Source organism: Thalia democratica, chromosome 2 (assembly GCF_965202585.1).
Source record: "Thalia democratica chromosome 2, ktThaDemo2.hap1.1, whole genome shotgun sequence".
NCBI lineage: Eukaryota > Metazoa > Chordata > Thaliacea > Salpida > Salpidae > Thalia > Thalia democratica.
In genome coordinates, this window is record NC_139166.1 from 16,862,011 (window position 1) to 16,875,143 (window position 13,133).

The window sequence follows — 13,133 nt, forward strand, 5'->3', positions numbered from 1 at the left end:
GATCAACTTTATAACTGTTATTACAGTTTATTACAACTTTGTAAAATAGTTAAAGATATGTTTTTTAAATTTAATTCATCTGATTGGACTTGTTTAAAATAATTATCACAAACAAAGTTTATTTCTCATAGACCGACACGCTTTTTCTTGTATGTTTACAAAAATGAAGATCAGAAAACTAGCAGTAGTCTTAAACATTTATTGTAGCATAAAAAAAACTTATAAAATTGTTTAATTTTCCTTTAAGCGTGTCGTATTTTTGTAATTTTTTTGTAGAAAAATAAGCTGCCATAAGGTTATACTACAGCGGTGCACTAACTAGTTGCGTACTTTTTGAGTCTAAAATCTTATGAAGTTAATGAGGTAATAGAATTTTTCCTTATGGAGTTTTTCATCAACACCGAATCAGTATATTGGGTAATTTCTCTAACTTGTCACCAATGGGTATTCAAAATTTCGTTTAACTTTTCGTTTAACTGGATAAACATAGTTGAAAAAGGCAAATTAAGCAGAAATAAAAAACAATGAAGGATAAAGAGATTACATTCTTTTTTTTACTTCTTTTCGTTTTTTTGGGTGGCACGCATGCTCCAGTGTCCCTCCCCACGCTACGCCCCTGTTACCAACTATAAGTTAGAAAACTGCACTTCAAGATACCTTAAACTATTTCAATTATATTTTTTACAAGTAAGATAATCGCTTCACAGTCTTTAAAATACTTAAGAAGTATGAAAAATAAATGTAATTTCGCACTTATCTGAAAATATTAATTTAAGCATTTTTTAAAAGCTTACTAAAAAGCTTTAAAATAGATAATTTATTTAAAATAACTATAAACACTATTACATTTTATACCACTTTAGTTTTGTATCTTAGGTAAGAAAATAATACATATATCAAATATAAGCATAACCTAATTAAAAAGGTTTTGTTATTTATCAACATTTAAAAAACAACAAAATTTTCAAAAATACTACACGTTGACTTCTTTAACCTACAGGTGATTTTAGTAAACAAGTTTACATGATTGTGTATTAACAACTTATATACTTAACTTAACTTTCATGTGTTTAAAGTGTTACAGCTTGAAAGCTTTACTTGAAGTCTGAAAAACATTTGTTATTTATATTAAATAAAAATTATTTTATACTTAAAATAGCATTTATTTATCAATTTAGTATACTAGTTTCATCATGCATTTAAATAATATACCATTTTATGAAACGTAAATTGTTTTAGTATTAATTTATTTTTATAAGATTACTCGAAAATCATTAAACTTTTGTGCTACTACTAGACTAAAAAATGTGTGTAACAAGCTTTAATAAAATTTTAACTGAACAATTTATAACAGAACAAAAATATGTGGAGGTATAAAAAAATTTGTAAATATTTTTGTTTTTGTAACTGACAACAAAAACAAAGTAATTCAAACAAGTAACTTATTTACTAGTTTAAATTAGACTGTTATTGTTGCTAGACTACACAGAAACTACTTTTAAACATAATTTAGATATAATAAAAAATTGCAGTATGTGTTGTTGCTTATTTAAGTAAAGCTAAGTACTTTTATAAAATAATTAATTAAGGTTAACTATTAAGTTTCTTAATTTTAATCACAACTAGTTTTCGATACTTATACTATGTTTGAATAAGTAACCATATAGCATCTGAAAAATTTAACTGTTAACATAATGTTAATATTACAATCATTAATTTAAACAAATTTAAATAAAAACAAACAGATTAAAACAAATAAGCTTAAGATTTGAAAAGAAAGTTTTTTTTTCTGTTTTAGTTAAAAATATTTGGCTTACGCTGAGTTATATTTTGAGCGAACGTTCAAATTTCATAATTACATCAAAAGAGCCTTAAGTTCTAAGGTATAAATATAAATTGAATTTTAAAGTATTATTTTACTTTTCTTAAAAAAGTAAGAAACTCAAAAATCGTATGTTGTACATAGAATATATCAGTATTATATAAAACATGAACCAAACCGTTAAATTGTTAACCGGTAATACACAATAAAAGAAATCAATGAGAGTTTGAATTAAAATTTATCAAATATGTAGCTGTAACAAGACTTTACTGCAAGTGCCCGGCTAGCTCAGTCGGTAGAGCATTAAACTCTTAATCCAACGGTCGTGGTTTCGAGCCCAACGTTGGGCTTGGTTTCTTTTTGTTTTTTGGTGAATGAACTATCTTTTGATAATAACATTGTTTTATTACAGCTGATTTTGTGTTTTTTATTTATTTTTTTTAATATCAAACAGAATCTAAAACAACATATTGTTTAAGCAGGGTCAACAGAACAATATTTATGAATGTATATTAAAAAGAAAATAGGTACAATTTATGACCTGTTTTTTAACGATATTTTCTAGTAAATATAACTACTAGTTAACTTTAAATGGTAGTACATAATTAAGTAGGTGAGCTTTACTTTTGATTTTTGACTTGACTACTAAACCATGAAAAAAATACAGTTATGTAAAAATTAAAAACAAGAGTATTAGTACATTCCAACAAATAACTAGCTACTCGAATTTTTTTTTCAATATCTTGTATCTAGTCATGAAAATAATTACTGAATTACTTGCTTACAACTTGATTCAAACTTTATAATTTCAAAATAAAGTACAGTTAAAAATTGTATATTTACATCAGTATTCATTCTACAATTTTTATTAAAGTTTCATAAAGCTTGCTAAAATTAGTTTGAAATTATTCATTTCTACTTAAAACATTTCATTATTCCATTCTTACATGCAAAATATTTCACTACTGTACCAAAAATACAAAAGTGCGTCGACCGGGAGTCGAACCCGGAACTAGTGCTTGGAAGGCACCAATGCTAACCGTTACACCATCGACGCTTGTCTCAAGGCGAAAAATTACTGTTTATAAACCCAAATGTCAAGGCAAGTAAATCTGTAGCGCACTCGAATGCTAGCATATGTTCGTTCAAGCGTTAATTTTTTTGCCCTTAGCTCGACAGAATGTGCTATAATATTTCGCTGCAAATTTTAAACGTGTTTTTGCTCGATAGCTTTGACGCTCGTTGAAAATAATCACGTGGTTTAGTAAACTGCAAACTTATAGAGACATTTTGCTTGCGTTGAATTTTAATTTACGTTGTTCGTTAGCTGTTGTTTAAAACTAATTAGTGAATTTCTTGACGTCATATTTAAGTTTTAGCTACTATGGTTTTTAAAAAAATTGTTTATAATATAGAACTAACGATGAATGGTGTTAATAGTCTGATCAAAAATTAAGTATTTTCCTACAGCTTTCTTTAGGTGAAAAAGAATACCTTAATAGCTTACGCTATCAACAATAATTATTATATACTACATTTCAGATGAATCATAAACAAATACTTGTTGAATTTTTTTTTCAAATATAAATACCAAATTCTCATTAGCTACAAAATTTACTAATTTCATTAAGTTATGTTAATTTTAAAGCTATGGCTTAAATTTTCTTAATTTAGTAAAGTGTAAATAAAATTCTCATTCTCATAGCCACTATTTAATTTATAATCTAATAAAAAAGCTTTGTATGAATTAAATGTTAATTAAAGATTAATCGTACTTATGAAAGGATTCTATCAACTATTTTTTATTATACAGATTCAACTACCATAACCTTACGATTTTTAATGGGATCAGAAGATTAAACTAGGCTAAATATTTTTATCCCAGTATAGTCTTGAGCATTTTGTAGAATAGTTTACTGAACGACAAAAATAAAATACCAAAAGTGTTTGGTCCTAGGACCTGGTGCACGAAAAAACGTTTCTGTTATCGAGTCGTACACTACAAATAGAATACAATTAAGGACCTTTCCAAATAAATACATTTAATAAGAAAGAAATAGTTCCCTGGTTTTATTGGTCATCATCGTGCTTACACAAACGTAAAAAAAGGATATACCTATTAATGTTTCATTCACAAATTTTACTTACTGCTTATGTTATGTTTGAATGCAAACATTTTAATTGTCTAAACTGACACGTCTAAAAGCATTATTAATTTTTAGTTTTGTTTTTTTTAACAACCGGCTTCTAAAATGTTTGACAAAGTTAGATATCAAAGTGACAACTTGGTTTTAACAAAATTTAAGTAAATTTTGATACTTTTACAAAATTTCTCAACTTTTTTCTACTAAGCTTAAGTAGTTGCAACTGTAAATTTGTTTCAGTTTTCAACCAAATAATGTCTGTTATTATTTAAATAAACGAAAATAAAATGGTAAATTAGTTTTATAAATAAATAAGCTAGTTTTAAATTGCGATATACAAATTTTGGTTAGTGTTACTATCAAAATTTTCTAGTTTGTACATGAATTGTTTTACTGTAATAAAGATAAAATAAGATTTTTAAAATAAATATTCTATTTAAAAATGGTTATAATTTAAAAATGAACAAAAACTAAATATTTAGCCGCTAATAAAATAGTTAAAAAAAAGTAAATACTAAAATGCACTAATATTCAAGTCGCATAAAATCAAAGCTAAATGAACACTTGATTGTTTATATCATCACAACAGTTGCTACTTTTGATAAGCAAATGCAGATACGCTGCATTTGATAACCACTTGGTTTATATACTATAAATTTTGAAGTTGCAACAAGCATTGTTCAGTGGTAGAATTCTCGCCTGCCACGCGGGAGGCCCGGGTTCGATTCCCGGACAATGCACCTTTACTTATTTGATTGAATATTGTCTTAATTTAGTTTGTTTTATTTTTTCTTATCACATCCGAGAGACTGAATTATTTAAAAAAGATTTTTTTTAATTTCTTTTCAACAAAAAAAAAGGAAAACTTTAAAATTTACTTTTTTAAATTTTTTAACGAGTTTCCCCTAAAAACTTAAAATTTATTATTTTGGTTTTTTATTAAAGATAACGAGTTGTTTTATACAACAATAATAACCAGCTTAACAGTTTTGTTTATTTTTCATTACTTACTGCTTAATTTTTCAAACTATAAACCAGAGAACAAATTATAATTGTATGCTTTTTGAGCTCGTACTTTAAACACAGCCAAAAAAGTGCAAATTTATCTAAATTATTGTCCTTCATACTATAGCTAAATCTAAATTACTAGTTATTTAATATATAAACCAGAGTCTCTGTAGTCTATTAAGTTTTTAAATGACTTTTGATTTGGTTTAGAAATTATTGAAAGTCATGATTTTAGTTTTTCTTCCTGGTCTTATTATATCACCTCTAATTGTAAACTATGCCATAAATACTTTTCTATGATAACTTTATATAAACTAAAATGTGATCCAAGTTTAAGTGTTTTTGAATCTAAATAAAAAACAGTTTCACTGTTTTTTATTTTCTTTTAACAACTAAAACTTAGTCCGGCTTTTTTGAAATAATTTTTATTAATGTTTCAACTGTGTTGTACATGATTAAGAAAATCATGTTTTGTTTAATGCATTTGAATAACTTGCTTGGTGTGTTTATTAACTTTGTACTAATTCGTATTAGTTTTTATTTATTTTAACTAAAAATGTTTAAAACTAAACTTCTTGACACTTATTTAAAGGAACAAGTTTTTCTTAAGAATAAGTTACACTTTCTACACAAACTTTTTACTTAATCAAAAAGTTCGAACTTAAGCGGCAGAATTTTTACATTTAAAATTAAGTATCAAGGTTATTTGTTATTCTTAGCATTGCTTTTTTGTTTTTGTAATCATAAAACAATGATAGATCAATCGGCTTTTGTTGGTTACCATTAATATATAAATGGTGCAAGTTTCAATATTAACGACAGAACTAACTTAAAAGTATAACAATTATTTCAATAAAGTCTTCTAGATATTTGTTTTTTGAAAATAAAAGATGACAACAATTAAATGAATTATTTTTATAATACTGCCTTTAAATACTTCATTAATAATTTTTAACAGTAATGTAAGTTTTATCACTTAAATTTATTTCGTTAAAGAAAAAACTAATATAAAACAAGGAGTTTGCCTGTTTTGGAAAAAAAAAATTAAACTACTAATTATTATTGTGTTTAAATATTTGATGTTTTGTATATTTATCTAGAAATTTAGTTGTTAACAAACTATTTAAATTATAACATGTCTTTTTAGTAAAATACTTCTTTATAAAATGATATTTCAAGAAATAGTTAAATTTGTTGATTTTAAAAATAAAAAATGTCAAACAAAACTATATTTATATTAATCACGAAAAACATAAAGTTTGATGAAACTAAAATAATCCTTCGAGCCGGAGTCGAACCAGCGACCTATGGATTTCTAACAACTGGCTACAGTCCACCGCTCTACCAACTGAGCTATCGAAGGCGCTGGGACAATGCACAAATTTGTGTTTATAAACGTTAGTGTTTGAAGCACTTGTGCACTTAACAATTGATTTTGTTTATTAAGTACATCAACACGGCATATTTTAACATAAGTATGCTTTTAAAGTTGAAAATTTTTTGATTGCTTTTATCAACTCACTAGTATGGCCTTATGCGCTTCTACTGTTAAGTTAATATATGCGTACCAATTGAAGTCTTTAAAGCTTAAAAATTTCTTAATACCAATTTACAAACAATATTTTGAGAGTAGACTTTTATAATAGTTTTTAATGCGTACCAACTGAGCTACCGAAAGTTGTTATAGTAAACATGATTGTTTTTTCTATATACTTAAATAATAACTGCATACCTTTACAATTTTTTTTAAAGAAGCTTGTAAACACCGAGAATAATATAAAATTAAATTAGCTTGTTTACATGTGGTTTAAATTGTAATTGTAACCTATCATAGTTCTTAAATCTAAGTTTTTGCACAATTTTATTTGTAAACAGATAAATATGTTTTATATGCTTTTATAACTATACAAAAATTAAATAAAAATTTTAAAATTGTAAAATAAATATTTTATAGATACATTCTAAACTTATGTAAAACAAGTATTACTTTTAATTTAGATTAAAAATATCAAATTTAATAAAAGCTACCATAAAATGTAGGAAATAGTGTTTACAATAAAATTGAAATTGTTTACACTTTTGAAATTTTTTTATAAAAAATGAACTAATAAATGTTTATAAGTTAATAAATAAATGTTGCAGTGTTAAAATTTACATAAATTACAATTAACAAGTCTTATTTTTAAACGGTTTAAAAAAAATTAAATTTAAATAAAACAGTAACTGATTTTATAAACGAAAAGTAAAGTAAGACTTATTTTCGTAATAAACAAATACAAATAAAACTATATAAATGTATTAAAGTATTAGTAAATAAATTTACACTAAACCTTCAAAGTATAATACGACTTTTTGGAATTAATTTTAAAGAAAAATACGGAGGTGGGTTTGAACCCACGCGTGCAGATCACAAACTGTTATGACGTAATTATAGAGTAGTTTTTTTTTTAAAGAATTCCACACAATGAAAACTAGAAATTTTAAAATACAATTTAAATTATAAACATACCCTAAAGAGTTAGTATGTCACAAACTGCATATGTCACAACAGTTTTGTGACGTAATAATGGAAACGTTAATTAATGCATTATAAACGCTACGAATCGCTTGTAATCACATGGGGGTCTGGCTCAGATTGTAGAGCACTCGCTTAGCATGCGAGAGGTACCAGAACTATGCCCGGCTCCTACACATTTAAATAATGGTTACAATATATACTTTTATCTTATTTGATTTTTTTTAACAATTTAGCTAAAATAAATGAGAGCACAACACTCTTTATTATTTTACTTGTTTATTTTTTTGTTTAATATTTAAAAAATACTAATCATTAGTAATAAAACAAGACCTTACTTTTAATACACAGCTTATTGCAGATCTTATTAGAAAAAAATCAGCTCATTGTTTTAATTATACATAATTTTTAAGAACTTATATTTGTCTGAACAAGTTTAATAAAGTTTTTAATAACTTATGATTACTTAATTCATTTTTAATTTTGCAAAGTCAAACATGATTTAGTTAATAAAAAATGATTTAGTAAAATTAAAAATGATTTAAGATATTCAAAGTGTAATAAAAACCGAAAGGTTTTTTCGTACACTAGGTCCTTTGATTAAATATTTTTGAGTGCTTTTTTTGCCGTTCCATAAACTATATAGTAAAATCAAACATGATTTAATTTAGTCCAGCATGATTTAGTAAAACTAAACGGATTTAATTGAGTCATACATGATTCAGTAAATTTATACATGACTTACAGTCATACAAAGGTTAGTGAAATCAAACATGATTTCGTAAAATAAAACTTGATTTAGTAAAATTTAACCTGATTTAGTTAAGTCAAATTTGATTTGATAAATTCAAACATGATTTAATAAAATTTAACCTGATTTAGTAAAGTCAAAAACTTTAATAAAGTGAAAAAATATTTTTTAAAGTCTGACACGATCAAGTAAAGTCATACATTATTTAGTTTAAAACATTTGTTAGATTCTGATTTAGATAATTGAAATATTTTCTAGTATAGTTAAACACAGTTTAGTAAAGTCGAACAAAATTTGTTCCTTTTCTACTTATGTTTTTATAATAAACAAATTGTCTGAAAATAATTTAGTTTATGTAAAGCAAATACTTTTCATGGGTGAATTGAAATAGCGAAAATGTTGATGTAATTCAGTATTTGAATTTGTATGATGTATATAAACGTTACAAAATGTTATTTTCCACAAGCCTCGATAGCTCAGTCGGGAGAGCGTCAGACTGAAGATCTGAAGGTCCCTGGTTCAATCCCGGGTCGAGGCATGCCTTTCACCCACTTAAAATGTACTTATCTTTTGTTCATGTTTAATTCACTTTACCTTATATAGTGATTTATTTAACATAGTTGTTTTGTTTCTTAACGTATATATTTTTTCAACGTTATGTAGTTGTGCTTTTTTATGGTTTATGTTACAATGGTTGTGCTTTATGCATTACAATCCCCAAGGTCTGAGTTAGGAGATTACTTTTACTAATTAAATATAAATTAAATGCTAAATATAAGGAGTTGTAAACTTTTTAATACTATATATCTTATTTAAGTTAGAGTCCAGAACACCTTAGTAACAACTATCTTAAAAACTAAGTATGTATAAGTATCAGAGTGATTAGTTATTATGTACTGCTAAATATATATAATACAAGTAAAAACTGTGCTAACAAAGTTTATTCTAAGAAAAGCAATCAAATAAACTCACTAAAGAAGCAACTGAACAACATAAGAGTAACAAGAAAACAATAATACTCTCTGGCGCTGATGTGTGTGGCAAGAATATAGGCAAAAAATAACAAAAATAATTTTTTGTAGCATAAGTTACTTAAGTAAGTTTTAGTTATTTGTAAATTACATTTGTTTATTTTATCAAGTTAAGTTTTACTAAGTTTGAAATATGTTCACCATTAACTGTAAGTTTTAAGAGACTGAAATAAAATTTAAAAGTTGTTGAGTTAGAATTTAAAGTGTTTAAGCGACTTTAAAAGTAGAAAAAGCTTAAATATTATAAAACTTTTTCTAAATGTAGTTTGAACAGATAAAAAAAAACCTTTATGATAATCTTTTCGAATAATCACTCAGTTTATAAACATAAAGGTTGTAATTATTTTATTAAAAGTAAGAGGGACTTAACATTTATTTTCTTGAAAAGTATAAAGTAAAGTGTGTAAGTATTTATACAAATAAACTGCAATGCGCTTTAGTAAGACTTTAAAACATATATGTATACATATATTGTTAGGAATGATGTTCTTTAATTTTTTAAACGAAAAATTTTGTCAAAACTTTTTATAAGTTTATGTTTCAATAATTTACAAAACTAAACTAAGTTAAGATAACAACATATAATAAATAACTTACTGTTTATAAAAAAGAACATTTTGATTGTTATGAGTACTTAAAAATTTTTAAAACTTAACATACAAATAGTTTGAAATATAAAGATATAGCACAAAAGTTTCAAGTAATAAAGCTCACAGAAGTTTAAGTTACATAAACGTGCTTTAATTGACACGTCATAACGCTTACGTATACATATATAATTGCAAAAAATTTCTGCTCACAGTAGTCCTACATGGTCTAGTGGTTAGGATTCCTGGCTTTCACCCAGGCGGCCCGGGTTCGATTCCCGGTGTAGGAACTTTTTATTTGAATAGAAAATAAGAAGTTAGTTTTTAAGCTGTGTAACAAATTTCGTTTATTAACTACACAAATCTATGAACACCTTTATGTAACTTTTTGTACTTAAAATACATGAAATTAAATAAATTAAGAAATTAATAAGTTGGATTAAACGTTAGCTTTAATCACATTTTAAATAAAATAGGTTCTTTAAAAAAATCTATTTAAGTTTTACATATATACATCATAAAATAAACTTAATTGAACTAGTAAGTAAGTAAGCATTCTTGAAAAACATATATAGTGCTAAAGAAGTGTTATGTTCGATACTTTAGATGTTTAAGTTCTTATAAAGTTAAATTATAATTCAATATACCTAAAACGTATACAAAAGAGTGATTGTTTTTATTTAGTATTTTAAACTACATTAACGTTACTACCTTTTAAAATGTTATTCATTCATTGTTGTAAAATAAAAAAATTCGAAAAATTATTTCAAATATAGTGTTTAAATAACTGAAACTAAATAAAAGTTAACTTTTTTTTTGTTAAATATTTATTTTTTAGTGAAAGGAAAAAGTTTTAAAGTGTTTTAGAAAGAGTTTGTCGTAAAGGTTTAAAAACTATTGCAAAAGGATTATTCAGCTACAAAAAAATAAGTCGAATTCAATCAGTTGTTAACAGTTTTGCTTTAGGCAACGCTGACAAACTGTTTATACTTTGTTCTATATTTATATGAATGTGAGGGGATATAGCTCAGTGGTAGAGCAATCGACTGCAGATCGATAGGCCCTTGGTTCAAATCCGAGTGTCCCCTCCTCCTCAAATAAAATAAAATAGTATTTTTGATGTCGAATAATTAAGCTTGATGACTTATAGTTTTGCTTCATTCTTAATATTTTTTATGATGTTGAATAATTTTGCTTGATGCTTAATAGTTTTGGTTGATAATTAACAATTTTTGCTTTACGCAAGAAAACTTTGCTTGATGTTGAACAGTTAGGCGGTGTGTCTATACGACTATAAATTAGTAATATATTAATCAACAGCCGTACAACATTTGCACTAGGCTTACAGAATAGCCTTTAGACTGTAATATTAATATCTTTTAAAGTGTTTGTATTTTAACATATTAAATAACTTTTTTCGATTAACTATTCATTTCTTCTAGTATTTAAACTTTTATGTTATGCTTTTAATACTCCGAGTATGTTATAGTATGTACTCCGAAGTTATCTAAAACTTTTAAAGATAATTAAGTTATTACAAAAATAAAATAAAAGACCTTTCTGATTGCTTAACTAGTCAAAAAAAAAATACGTAAACAAGGTTTTGATTTATTTTCAAAAAATAAGTGTTAAAAAATAAAACTGAAACCAATTGCTTTAGTGTATGCAACTTTAGTAATATTGTAATAGTAGTGCTACAATGGTTAACTCAAAGGTTACAAAAAGTGTTCTAATATCAGTAATTTATATTAGCTTACAAGAATAATTTAAAAAGTATTTTCTACTGTTGCAACTTTAGGTTCAATAACTACGTCAGAAAGTTTGAATAGTTACGTCACAAAGAAGAAAAAGGAGGTACAGGGACAGAAAAACGTACTTTTACACACTGGATCGCGACGAAATTTAAAGAAATCATTACCTCACGTCAGAAAAAGTGTTATGACTTACAAAAACCCGCAGATATCAAAAATGTGGCGTGACGTTTGGAATAAAACGGAAGAATCTCTCAGTATTTGTTTTGTTAAGTCTATTGAAAATATAAGTGAGAACACAAAACCGTTGCCACCACTGAATTGCGGTGATCATGTCGTGATACTAAATCAAACAGGTAACTTTCCTAGCAAGTGGGGGAATAGTGGAGTGGTGGTGGAAGTGAAGGACTGCCATCAGTGTGTTGTCAAGGTTGATGGATCAGGTCGCTTAACTGTTTAAAATCGTAAGTTTCTAAAAAGATTTACCCCTCCTGTTTGCAAATCTCTAAGTAATATCCCTTATCTGCGAAAAGCAAACATACCACTGTAAAAGTTTGTCTTTTCTGTTAGGTTGAGAAAAAGATTTCAATAAAAGTTTTAATGTTCTGTGTTTTTATAGAAAAAAGATTCTTTTTGAATAAGCATTGTGTAATTTCCCTCTGTACTAATGGTTTTCTTCAAAATTGATGTTGAACTGGAATTGCTCGGATTTGCTTTAATCTATAATTTCTTGACTTATATTTTCTACAGAAAAGCAAACAGACCGCCAAAGTTTACTGCGAACAACAATGTGTCCGGGATGAGTGTGTGAAATTATCGGATCATTTGCAGCGTTTCCTTGTAAGACTTTACGATGCTTTTCAAGAGTTTCGTGACACCGATGATGCTAACATTCATTTATTGTAAAGTTGGAATGTTCACTGTAAATTAATGTTTTATGGTCTAATGAATGAGTTTCAGTCCAATGGTAACTACCTAAAGTTTGTAGTTGACTTTGCAGCAGACTAGTCTAACAGCCATCTATTCAAATAATGACTACATGAGGACGTAGAGATTGACTTTCAAAAATTCGAACTGTTGATTGGTATCGAGTATTTGGAAATTAAGTGTAGCAGTATCTCGTCAGTGTTTAATGCTATCAGTAATGCACCTTCTACTTTGTTTAAAGTCGAAAATATGATAAACATGTTTATCAGCAAATTAAGTGAAGTTTCAAGATGGTTAGATGAATTTCGTGTGGTTTCGTTCTTAAAAGCTGAAAAGTTCAAATCGGTGAAGCAATTAAGTTTTTGAATGCTTGTATTCAGCAACTGAGTTAAGAAAAGTAAAGATTAAGCTTCAAATTTTTTGTTAAAGTTTGTTTGTTTAAGTTGTAGTTTGTTTTAACAAATCATTTACTAGTGAACTAAGTTAATCGTAAATTTTGAAATGATTTTTGTCTTTCTGAGTTTGATTTCGTTGAATTTTAGACCTGAAAAATGTTTTTAAGTTGTAACAAATTGTTTAAAAAATTTTTTTGTTTCA

The 13,133-nt window shown here is 26.2% G+C and overlaps 5 non-coding genes across 5 annotated transcripts; 3 read left to right on the forward strand and 2 right to left on the reverse strand.

Annotated features, from left to right (window-relative positions):
* Positions 1-2,807: 2,807 nt before the first annotated feature.
* Positions 2,808-2,879, reverse strand: Trnag-ucc (transfer RNA glycine (anticodon UCC)). Its single transcript has one exon. It is a non-coding gene; the product is annotated as a tRNA-Gly (tRNA).
* A 3,372-nt stretch (positions 2,880-6,251) lies between these two features.
* On the reverse strand, positions 6,252-6,337 carry Trnay-gua (transfer RNA tyrosine (anticodon GUA)). Its single transcript is given in 2 exon segments — positions 6,252-6,287; positions 6,301-6,337. It is a non-coding gene; the product is annotated as a tRNA-Tyr (tRNA).
* A 2,368-nt stretch (positions 6,338-8,705) lies between these two features.
* Trnaf-gaa (transfer RNA phenylalanine (anticodon GAA)) lies at positions 8,706-8,778 on the forward strand. Its single transcript has one exon. It is a non-coding gene; the product is annotated as a tRNA-Phe (tRNA).
* Positions 8,779-10,076: 1,298 nt separating this feature from the next.
* On the forward strand, positions 10,077-10,148 carry Trnae-uuc (transfer RNA glutamic acid (anticodon UUC)). The gene has a single exon. It is a non-coding gene; the product is annotated as a tRNA-Glu (tRNA).
* Positions 10,149-10,874: 726 nt separating this feature from the next.
* Trnac-gca (transfer RNA cysteine (anticodon GCA)) lies at positions 10,875-10,946 on the forward strand. Its single transcript has one exon. It is a non-coding gene; the product is annotated as a tRNA-Cys (tRNA).
* The last annotated feature ends 2,187 nt before the right edge of the window (positions 10,947-13,133 follow it).